This window comes from Octopus sinensis, linkage group LG12, assembly GCF_006345805.1.
Source record: "Octopus sinensis linkage group LG12, ASM634580v1, whole genome shotgun sequence".
Lineage (NCBI taxonomy): Eukaryota > Metazoa > Mollusca > Cephalopoda > Octopoda > Octopodidae > Octopus > Octopus sinensis.
Window position 1 is genome coordinate 12692282 of NC_043008.1, and position 10280 is coordinate 12702561.

Genomic DNA, 10280 nt, shown 5'->3' on the forward strand with positions numbered 1-10280 from the left:
CTGGAATGCTTTCTTCAAACGCGCCTTCTTGATCAAAGCTGACGTTCAGTTAAATATGATTAACATCTAGAGCGTATCGGGTGCAATGGGTCCAAATAACCGTTTCTTTTACTGAAGAGCTAAGCTTTGCCCATACAAAAAAGAAAGACAGAATGATTCCTCCTTCTTTTTTATAGTTCCTTTTGTTCATCTTTTATTCTTGCTTCTTTCATCGTATGCGTAACACACCCTGTTGCATTCCCCAGTTATTCACGTTCCCTTGCTTTCGTCAATATGTGTATTTATATCTATCGTCTGTTTTTATATCTATCGTCTGTAATTATATCTATCGTCTGTTACTTGATTCAGTCATTGCGGTTCGGCCATCCTGGGGCCACCGCTTTGAAAGTCTTAATGTAATAAATCGATCCCAGCACTCAATATGTTTTTTTAAACACTCCTACTTACTTTATCGCTTTCTTTTGCTGAACAGCTAAGTTACAGGTACGTTTATGGACCAACACCAGATGTGAAACACAACGATCGAACAAGCCAACGTAATGCGAAGCACACACACCATATACTCACACTACTATATATATATATATATATATATATATTATTATATATATATATATATATACTATTATATATATATATCTGTGAAGTACAAAATGGGACAAGAACGCAAACAAATCCGACAACTAGGTGATACAAAAGGGACAACAAAACATCCGGATAGACGATACAAAGAAACAAGGACGGTCATTCGAAGTTTTCTATCTTCGTCAAGAACGAAATTATCCTCGCAATTCGGCTGATTGTATCGTCTTTCTGGATGTTTTTGTTGTCCCTTATTGTACATCTAGTTGTCCGAATGTTTTGCGGTCTTTCCCATTTTGTATTATATATATATATATATATATATATACACATTCATATATATTATATATTATAATATATATAATAGCGGGGTAACGTACACTTTGTTCTCTCTCTCTCTCTATCTCTCTCTCTATATATATATATACATATATACACGCTCATGAGGGTGCTGAAAAGTTCCTGGTTTTTGGTTAAAAGTGAATGCAGGAGGATCAGTTAATTATGATTTTCTTCAACACATTCCCATTTCAGATTCACATACATATTGCAGTAGTCCTTCAGGTTTTCTAAACCTTGTAAAGGAACTCCGAAATCTGTGTCTCCAAGTAGGACTTTCGCGATTCCCTTAAAACCAGCACCTTTTCAGCACCTCCTCATGTATGTGTATGCACAAACACACACACACACATCATCATCATCATCACCATCATCATTGTTCGACCGTGGTCGAGACAATGGAATTTACCATGCTACGCCAGACTTCACGGTCCATCATGGCATTACGGAGGTCCTGTTGCTGGATGCCTGTATCTCTGGAGATTACATCAGGGTAGGAGAGTGTGCGCCCTCTGGTATTGCGAGTAGATGGCTTCCAGAGAAGAAGAGTAGAAATTACTTCTTTTTCAGCTCTCTCTCTCTCTCTCTACACACACACACACAAACATACACACACATACACACACACAAACATATGTTTATATATCTTACTGCCATAAGGTTTCCACCATCCAGAATTCACACACGACACCAGTCGGGCCGCAACTATCATAGCAAAACAGTTACTCAAGGTGGCGCGCAGCTTGACTCAACTGGAAACCATGCGGTGGCAAATCGAGATTTTTAATCACACAGCCTATAAACTAATACATGAATTACATAAATATATTATTTAAATTACTCTTAGTTCACTCCCGTACAAACCACATTCTATTTCATATATTACTAATATACCGTATCTGTCCGTAGTGACCTCACTGTTTCAACATTAGTATTGGCCTGCCTATGTCTGTGCTCAAGAACTACTTACCCGACTGCTCACCCAAATAACTTTGTCTTCTCTTAAATGCATTGAAGTACCTTTATTAAAAAAATGTATATTGTTTATGTATTGTATAAAACACTTTTACTTATTTTTGTAGTAAAACCATAACCATATTTGTTATTTAAATATATATTTTCTTCATATTTGACATTTCAAGTTTCAGAAGTATGCCTCCTTTATCATATAATTTTTTTATATCCAATATATTTCAACACTATGGTCAACTACCGAAATTTTATATACATACATACATGCATACATACCTCTATATATATTTTCATATATTCATACATATGATTATAGCATATATACATATACATACCCACACACACAACACATATATATATAAATATTTATGTATATGTATATATATATATTATATATATAATATATATATATATATATATATATATAATATATATATATATATATATATAAATATTTATGTATATGTATATATAATATTATATATATTATATATATATATATATAATATAATATATATATATAGATATATATATATATATATATATATATATATAGGAGTTGGACAAGATAATGGAAACACTTTAAAATTTCAAACAAATTAATTTTAATGGTGTTCGACCTCCTTTGGCAGCAATTACAGTTTGAATTCTACAAGCTATGGACTCTTACAAAGTTACAAATTTCCAAAGGAAGTTTTGTCCATTCTTCTGCTAATACAGTCTCCAGTTCTTTGCAGTGATGGTGGTGGGAGATATCTACTCCTTAATTGTTTTCCTAAAATGCACCGTAAATGTTCAATAATACTGAGACCTGGGGACTGTGGTGGCCAGATAAGATGTTCAACTTCACTAGAATGTTCCTCTTGCCCTTCAGTAACAACTTTAGCTGCGTGAACTGGTGCATTATCATCCTAAAAGATTGTGTTTCCCTCTGGAAACAGTCCCGCAACCATATGATGAATTTGATTAGATTAAATGCTTAAAAAGTCTTGACTATTAATTCTGCCATGAAGGGAACACATTGGGCCGGCGGATTTCCAAGTTATAGCCCCACCCCAGATCATCACAGATCCTCCTCCATGTTTAACAGTTGGCAGAAGGCAGTCTGGGTCAAATGCTTCGTTTGGCTGCCTCTTCGTGTATACTCGGCCTGTGGCCGGATAAAAGGTTAAGGAAGGCTCGTCCGAGAAAATAACATTCTTCCATTCTTCCACTGCTCTAGGGAGGAGGTACTGCTCTACTCCACTTTAAAAGCTTTGTAAACGTTTGTTTTTGAAAGTAGTGGTTTTCTGATTGCAGCCCTCCCGTGAAATCCGGCTTTGTGCAGCTCCCGGCGAACGGTTTTTGTGGAAACTGGGTTCTTGAGTTGGTCCTTAGGCTCTGCAGTAATTTTAGGAGCTGTACCTTTGTGATCCTTTCTAACATTTCACGTAAGAGTCCGATAGACCTTATCTGAAATTTATATTTTCTTCCGGAGATTTTTCGACGGGGAGGTTTTTCCCTCTTTCTCAAAGGCTGCCATTACTTTCGAGACAGTATTTCTTGATACACCAAACATTTCGGCTGTTTTTGTTACGCTAGCGCCTGCCATACAAGCACCAACAATTTGACCTCTTTGAAAGACCGATAGATCTGTTATTTTAATGACTTTTAATCACCCTTTTCTAATGATATCTGAAAAGAAACAGCAATTTTAGCAAAACATATTAAGCAAAATTATTTCAAAATTATGATGCTATGATGCTAGGTGTTTCAAGTATTTTGTCCAACCCTTGTATATATATATATATATATATCAAGGTAAACACAAATGAAGATGTTTCTCTCTCTCTCTCTCTCTCTCTCTCTCTCTGTCTGTCTCACACACACACATATGTATATATTATAAATCTATATAAAGGGAGACAGACAAATCATGTTGTTCCCAGTATATTTAGTTCTAGACAATTTAATTAAATCTATCTTAAGATGCCAAGCATTGTCATAACATTAAAAGTTGCGTGCCAGTAATACACAAGACTGTATATATTAGATTACATTGTGTGTGCTTATATTTGTGTGTAACGGAGTGCAATATATATATATATATATATATATATATATATATATAGATATAGATATATATAAACAAGAGGGTCTTTGCAACAAGTTGCTAGACCACGTGGTCTAGCACTTGTTGCAAAGACTCTTTGTTTGTTATAATTATATTAACTTTTACCGAATATGGTCTTTTTCCATACCGAAATACTACTTGGTAAAATTTGTTGATTTTATTAAATTAATTATCTTTTCCCCTTTATCTGTATATATATATATATATATAGATATATATATTATATATATATGTACAGGGTTGGACAAAATACTTGAAACACCTAGCATCATAGCATCATAATTTTGAAATATCTATAAAACCCTCAAAAGCTTGTTTATTTTTATGGTTTTTGATTTATTATTAGTGTTGCTTAATATGTAGATATATATATATAGATATATATATAGATATATATATATATGTGTGTGTGTGTGTGTGGGTGTTGGGTGTGTGTGTGTGTGTGTGTGTTTGTGTGTGTGTGTGTGTGTGTATGTATGTATGTATATATATACAAAGACATACTCACACACACACTTATGTGTCAATACGTATATGATAATTACCTTTTGAGGAATTTCAGGAATAATTTTAGACGGTTGTGGGAATTGCAAAGTGAAGTAAGATCTTGATTGCTATATTAGAAGCATATGTAAATTTTCCTCATAATTATTTAGTGTATTCTGTTTTCTGTCTTGGATTTCATTTGGGATACATTATATTACATATAATGTAATATAATATTTGTTTCGTGTAACTTATGCAAATATGTCAAACTTTGATATAAGACCACGAATTATCAACGATACTCTGTACCCGATCGTATTGCATATCACGTATTTACTAAAACCCCGTGGGGCCCCGGGAATGTTGTTTATGTATCTGCACGGCACTAATTTGAAACGAAAACGCCCACGAACATGTAGCAGGAATTACAGTCTTCGTAAACGTGGTTATGTAGCCAGTAGCTGATACAGATGGAAAATATAGTAAAAGTGATGGAAGTTATAAATGTATTATTAGGACACATATTTCAAGAACAACAAAAGTTAATATTTCGTTTGATGGAATTCGCAGCATTTTTCTGAATATCGTGATGTTCTCTAAGTCTCTTCAAATATCTCGACACACTTGCAGTACATGTGTGGTTCGCATGTAGGTTTCATGAGAGAGGTTGGAATCGTTTGATCTTTCAGTTAGAATTTAGAAGTAGATAACGCTATAAATAATAGCGTCATAATATTATATTAAAAAAGCTGTTTAGGATAGAAAACGACAAGGCTGCCTGTGGAATTCGAACTCACAATCCTTCGAATTTCTTTATCTATTTTAGAAGCTCTGTTCTTAACAGCCGTAGTTGTATGTTGTTTACAGCATAACAATTTATAAACTTCAAGAAACTTCAAGAAACTTAAAGCAACGAACACCCCAGTGCTGGTTCAATTGTAGAACGTCTGTCATCTTGAGCTAGGATGTGAGTTCGCGATCCATGGTCAGCCTTCGACTTCTTCTATCCCAAAGGGTTTTTAATCCAATATTCACAAACTATTATTTAGAGCTTTATCTGTAAAAATGAATTATTTCACGTCTGTCGAAATATTTAAATTCTTAAGATTTTCATAAATTATATTATAGTCAAGTACATAGCATTGGTTTTAGATATTTATTTCTCACAGAATATTGATTTCAAATTTTAGGACAAGGCAAGTAATTTTGAGGAGAGGGAAAGATGATTTCAGCAATCCCCAATACTAATCTGGTACTTATTTTATCCACCCCCAATAGGATGAAAGGCAAAATCGATCCCGGTGGAATTTGAACTCAGAACGTGAACACAAATGAAATGCCGCTAAGAATTTCGTCCGATGTCCTAACGATTCTGGCAGCTCGTCACTTTGTTTCCTAAAAAGCAATTAATATTTGGATTTTTGTAGGGTGCTGCGAGCTGGCAGAATCGTCAGCTCGACGGGCAACATACTGAGTGATATTTCGTCCGTCTAGACGTTCTGAGTTCAAATTCCACCGAGGTCGACTTTTCCTTTTCATCCTTTGCGAGTCGATAAAATAAGCAGCAGTTAAGCACTGGGATTGATATTATCGACTAGTCCCCACCTTCTAAATTCCTGGTTTGCCAGATTTCGAAACTATATTTGAAGCCTTGCATCTAGGAAAATTAACATAATTTTTAGTTATCGTATCGTACTTTATATTTAGCAGGAGAAGAATATGTTTGTTAAATGCCTAGGAATGTTTGTGACACAAACGATCAGGAATACGCGTTTTTTAAACTTGTTTCAGTCATTTGACTGCGGCCATGCTGGAGCACCGTATTTAGTCGAGCAAATCTACCCCAGGACTTATTCTTTGAAAGCCTAGTACTTATTCTATCGGTCTTTTTTGCCGAACCGCCAAGTTACGGGCACGTAAACACACCAGCGTCGGTTGTCAAGTGATGTTGGAGGAAAAACACAGACACACAAACACGCACGCACACACACACACACACACACACACACACACACACATATATATACACGACGGGCTTCTTTCAGTTTACATCTAACAAATACACTCACAAGGCTTTGGTCGACCCGAGGCTGAGGTAAAAGACACTTGCCCAAGATGCCACGCAGTGGGACTGAACCCGGAACCATGTGGATTGTAAGCAAGCTAATTACCACACAGCCACTCCTGCGCCTATATGTATATATGTATATGTATATGTGTATTATAGAATTATACGGGTAAGAAATTTGTATGTGACATATGTCTATAATACTCTGGTATATGTCCGTGTGTGTGCTGTACTTATGGTGATCAAGAATGTGTTTGTGTCACATATTAATAATGAGTGAGAATGTGATATTCGAAACCACTCATAGTTAGTCTCTTTCGTCGTTGATCGATGGCATTGCACAAATTGTAACTTAGCTATCTCTGGTATTCCAGGGCAATTTACGAAACCAAGTACCGATTCCCAAGTGCATTTACCGCTTCTCCACTCATGGATACACAACGATGGAAATACAAGTCAACATGCTACGAACAATCAGTATGTTCGTATCATCAATGGAGCTGTAGGGACTGCCAGAAATTGGTTAAGTTTAACTGTACATATATGCTTTAAGGTCCGTCCCTCCAAATTTTTTGTAGGGGTTTTCTCCCTTAGACCTTTTTTATACGCTTAAGATGTCACCCTATAAGGGATCAGAGGTTTAGTTTATTAATGTAGTGGACATGGTTTATGCCCGTTCATGCTCTTAGCAATCAAGGAAATGTATGTGCAACATGCTTGTATTGATTAATAATGTATGTACAGACACAACATTATACTTGTATTACTCGACCAGTCAATTCTTTAACACTATAGAATCAATACAGCAAACACTTCTGATTGAACACCAGTCGGAAAACTTGTAGAAATGGAGACGTAACGACTGAAGTGCTGAATATCAATAGTGAAATCGTAGTAAACTTAAAGTTAGGGTTATAGACGACAAAGAACGTTTTTGGAGAAAATGCTGTATTGATTAAATGAGTCTTGACCTGCGAATTGGAAATATTAATCAAAGACACTATAAAATAATTCTAAATGCAAACTTGTTTTGTAGTCAGATTTGCAACGGAACAAATAGGAAACGGTATGTAGTTTTGACCCAGCTGTGGTCCTCAGAGTTATGGGTATTTGAAAGGCAGAAACAGAAATGGTGTCTTCTAGAGAAAATTAGTCAAGGAATGGTGCCTCTATGCATCCACTTACCTTGCAAGAATTCGAAGCCACATCTCCCTCAAATCACAACCAAGTTTTTTTTTAAATAGTAGGATACAGTGACTGATGTAGTTTAGGAGCAGTCTGTCTGAAAAAGAAAAGATGGCATGTTCACAAGCGAAATGCCTTTGACTATTTCACCCGATCAAGACTGATCTTGGATAAATAACACCAGGAATAAACACTCCCATTTTTAGAAATATTTTTATAAAAAGGAGAGAAAAACAAGACTTATCTTAATTGCACACACAATGTAATCTAATATATACAGTCTTATTTCTTACTGGCACGCAACTTTTAATGTTATGACAATGCTTGGCATCTTAAAGATAGATTTAATTAAATTGTCTAGAACTAAATATACTGGGAACAACATGATTTGTCTGTCTCCCTTTATAGAGATATATAGATATACATGTTGTGTGTGTGTGTGTGTGTGTGTGTGTGAGAGAGAGAGAGAGAGAGAGAGAGATAAAAGAGAAAGAAAGAGAGCGAGAATAATATCTTCATTTGTGTGTACCTTGAGATTTGTGTATCTAAGTCAATGATGTCACGTAAAAACTTATATTCCAGGTTCAGGCTTATATTCCTCTTTACTCTCTTCTGGTTATGGAGAGTGGATTTCCTCATCATATCTCCAGACTTTTACGGATTCCATGGACAGTGAGGCTCACCAATGGGGAAGTTCTTAAGCAGATCAGGCCGAAAATGTCGCTAGAGGCTAGGATCACCAAGCATAGATTGGCATATTTTGGTCATATTATGCGGAGAAAATCCCTGGAAAAGGACATCACAGAACCCCATGGCCGGACTGCAAAGTAACTATTTCCCGATTAGCTATGATCCGTTCGATGAAAATAGGCACCTCAAATCAATCCCTAATCACCAGGAGAAGCAGTGAGCCCTATATAAAATGGATAAATGTTTCTTTAGTTTCTTGCACAATGTCCAAAAGAAGAGGCCGACCAAGAACCCGCTGGCTTGACACCATCAAGAGTGATACCGGAATGGACAAAGCCAATCTGAAAGAAGCAACCCAGGATAGAACTGACTGGAGGACCCTGATCTATCGAGTGACCGAGAGTCGACTTCGACTGAGCGGATAGATAGATAGATAGATCTCTAATCTCCCTTCTAACAGCGAGACTAACAAACTAAGCCGTAGATGATAACATGGCAGGTTTACGTGGATTTTCCAAGTCGTTTTCAGCCAATGTTGGAAGGTCCAATTTGGTTCTCAAGCTATTGTGTGGCTAAACGCAGAGAATGACACAGGAAATACACGAATTAGACATGAAATGTACTTGTTCGTAAAGTCTCGCTTGATGTCTGCATAATGAAAGTTCGGTAATAATGATGGTTGCTTGGCGATTTGTGTGTTTTTGTGAGGAAAGCGATCTCCTCAATTAACTAAAAAAAACCTTCCTGGAGCTCCTGGAGCTCCTGAATATCAAAGGCTTCTACAACGCTAATATGTTGGCTGTAGGCAGATCATTTCTTTCATCCATGCAGGAGAGTAACGTATAGAGAGCACGACAGTCGTAAACACTTGAATGGTATCCGTCTCCTCTGTCCAAGAAATACGACCGTTAGTTAGAGGCGGTTTAGTGTCTTCTAGAGTGCAGTCTTCAGAAATGATGTTGCCTAGGTAACGGATTAAGCGCAACTAGATCGTATTCAGCAGCATGATTGAGATTGAATCGCTCGTACGCCAACAGACCTTCTCATACCACCTGCATCAGTCGAGATAGATATATAGATAGGTAGATAGATAGATAGATAGATATATAGATAGATAGATAGATAGATAAATAGATAGAGATAGATAGATAGATAAATAGATAGAGATAGATAGATAGATAAATAAGAATAAATAGAATAAAGAGATAGATAGATAGATAGATAGATAGATAGATAGATAGATAGATAGATAGAGGGGTGGGAGAGAAAGAGAGTGAGCGAGAAGGACAAACAGACAGAAACGGAGACGTTACATTAAGACAGATAGGACTCGCCACACTTGGTTGCTTTCCGGTATTTGACAAAGACAAACCAGCAGCTGTTAGCTGTAAACAAGATGCTTATAAGAAAATAGTGAGTCGCAATACATATACAATACACACACACACACACACACACACACACATATATATATATATATATATATATATATATATATATACACAGATATATATATATACACAGATATATATATATATATATAACCGACTACCTACGCATTCCTATATTCGATACATACCATTATCCTGTATACAAATAGACATACATCATACGAAATATATACACATATACTTATGCTCACAGAAACACGCATACACTCCTATTCGCAGTGGTGGTGTGGGGTAAGAAGCTCAGTTTGTAACTATCGGGTTTTGTGTTCAATATCGTTATACAGCAATTTGGACAAATGCTTTCTACTATAGTCCCAGGCTGACCAATGCCATGTGAATGAAATTTGATAGATGGAAACGACTTGGAAGCCCATAATATATATGTATATATGTG

At 36.0% G+C, this 10280-nt stretch overlaps 1 long non-coding RNA gene across 1 annotated transcript; it reads left to right on the forward strand.

The window, feature by feature from the left end:
- The first annotated feature begins 653 nt into the window (after nt 1–653).
- LOC118765512 lies at nt 654–9567 on the forward strand. Its single transcript, XR_005001374.1, has 4 exons — nt 654–802; nt 4396–4413; nt 4976–4980; nt 9554–9567. It is a non-coding gene; the product is annotated as an uncharacterized LOC118765512 (long non-coding RNA).
- The last annotated feature ends 713 nt before the right edge of the window (nt 9568–10280 follow it).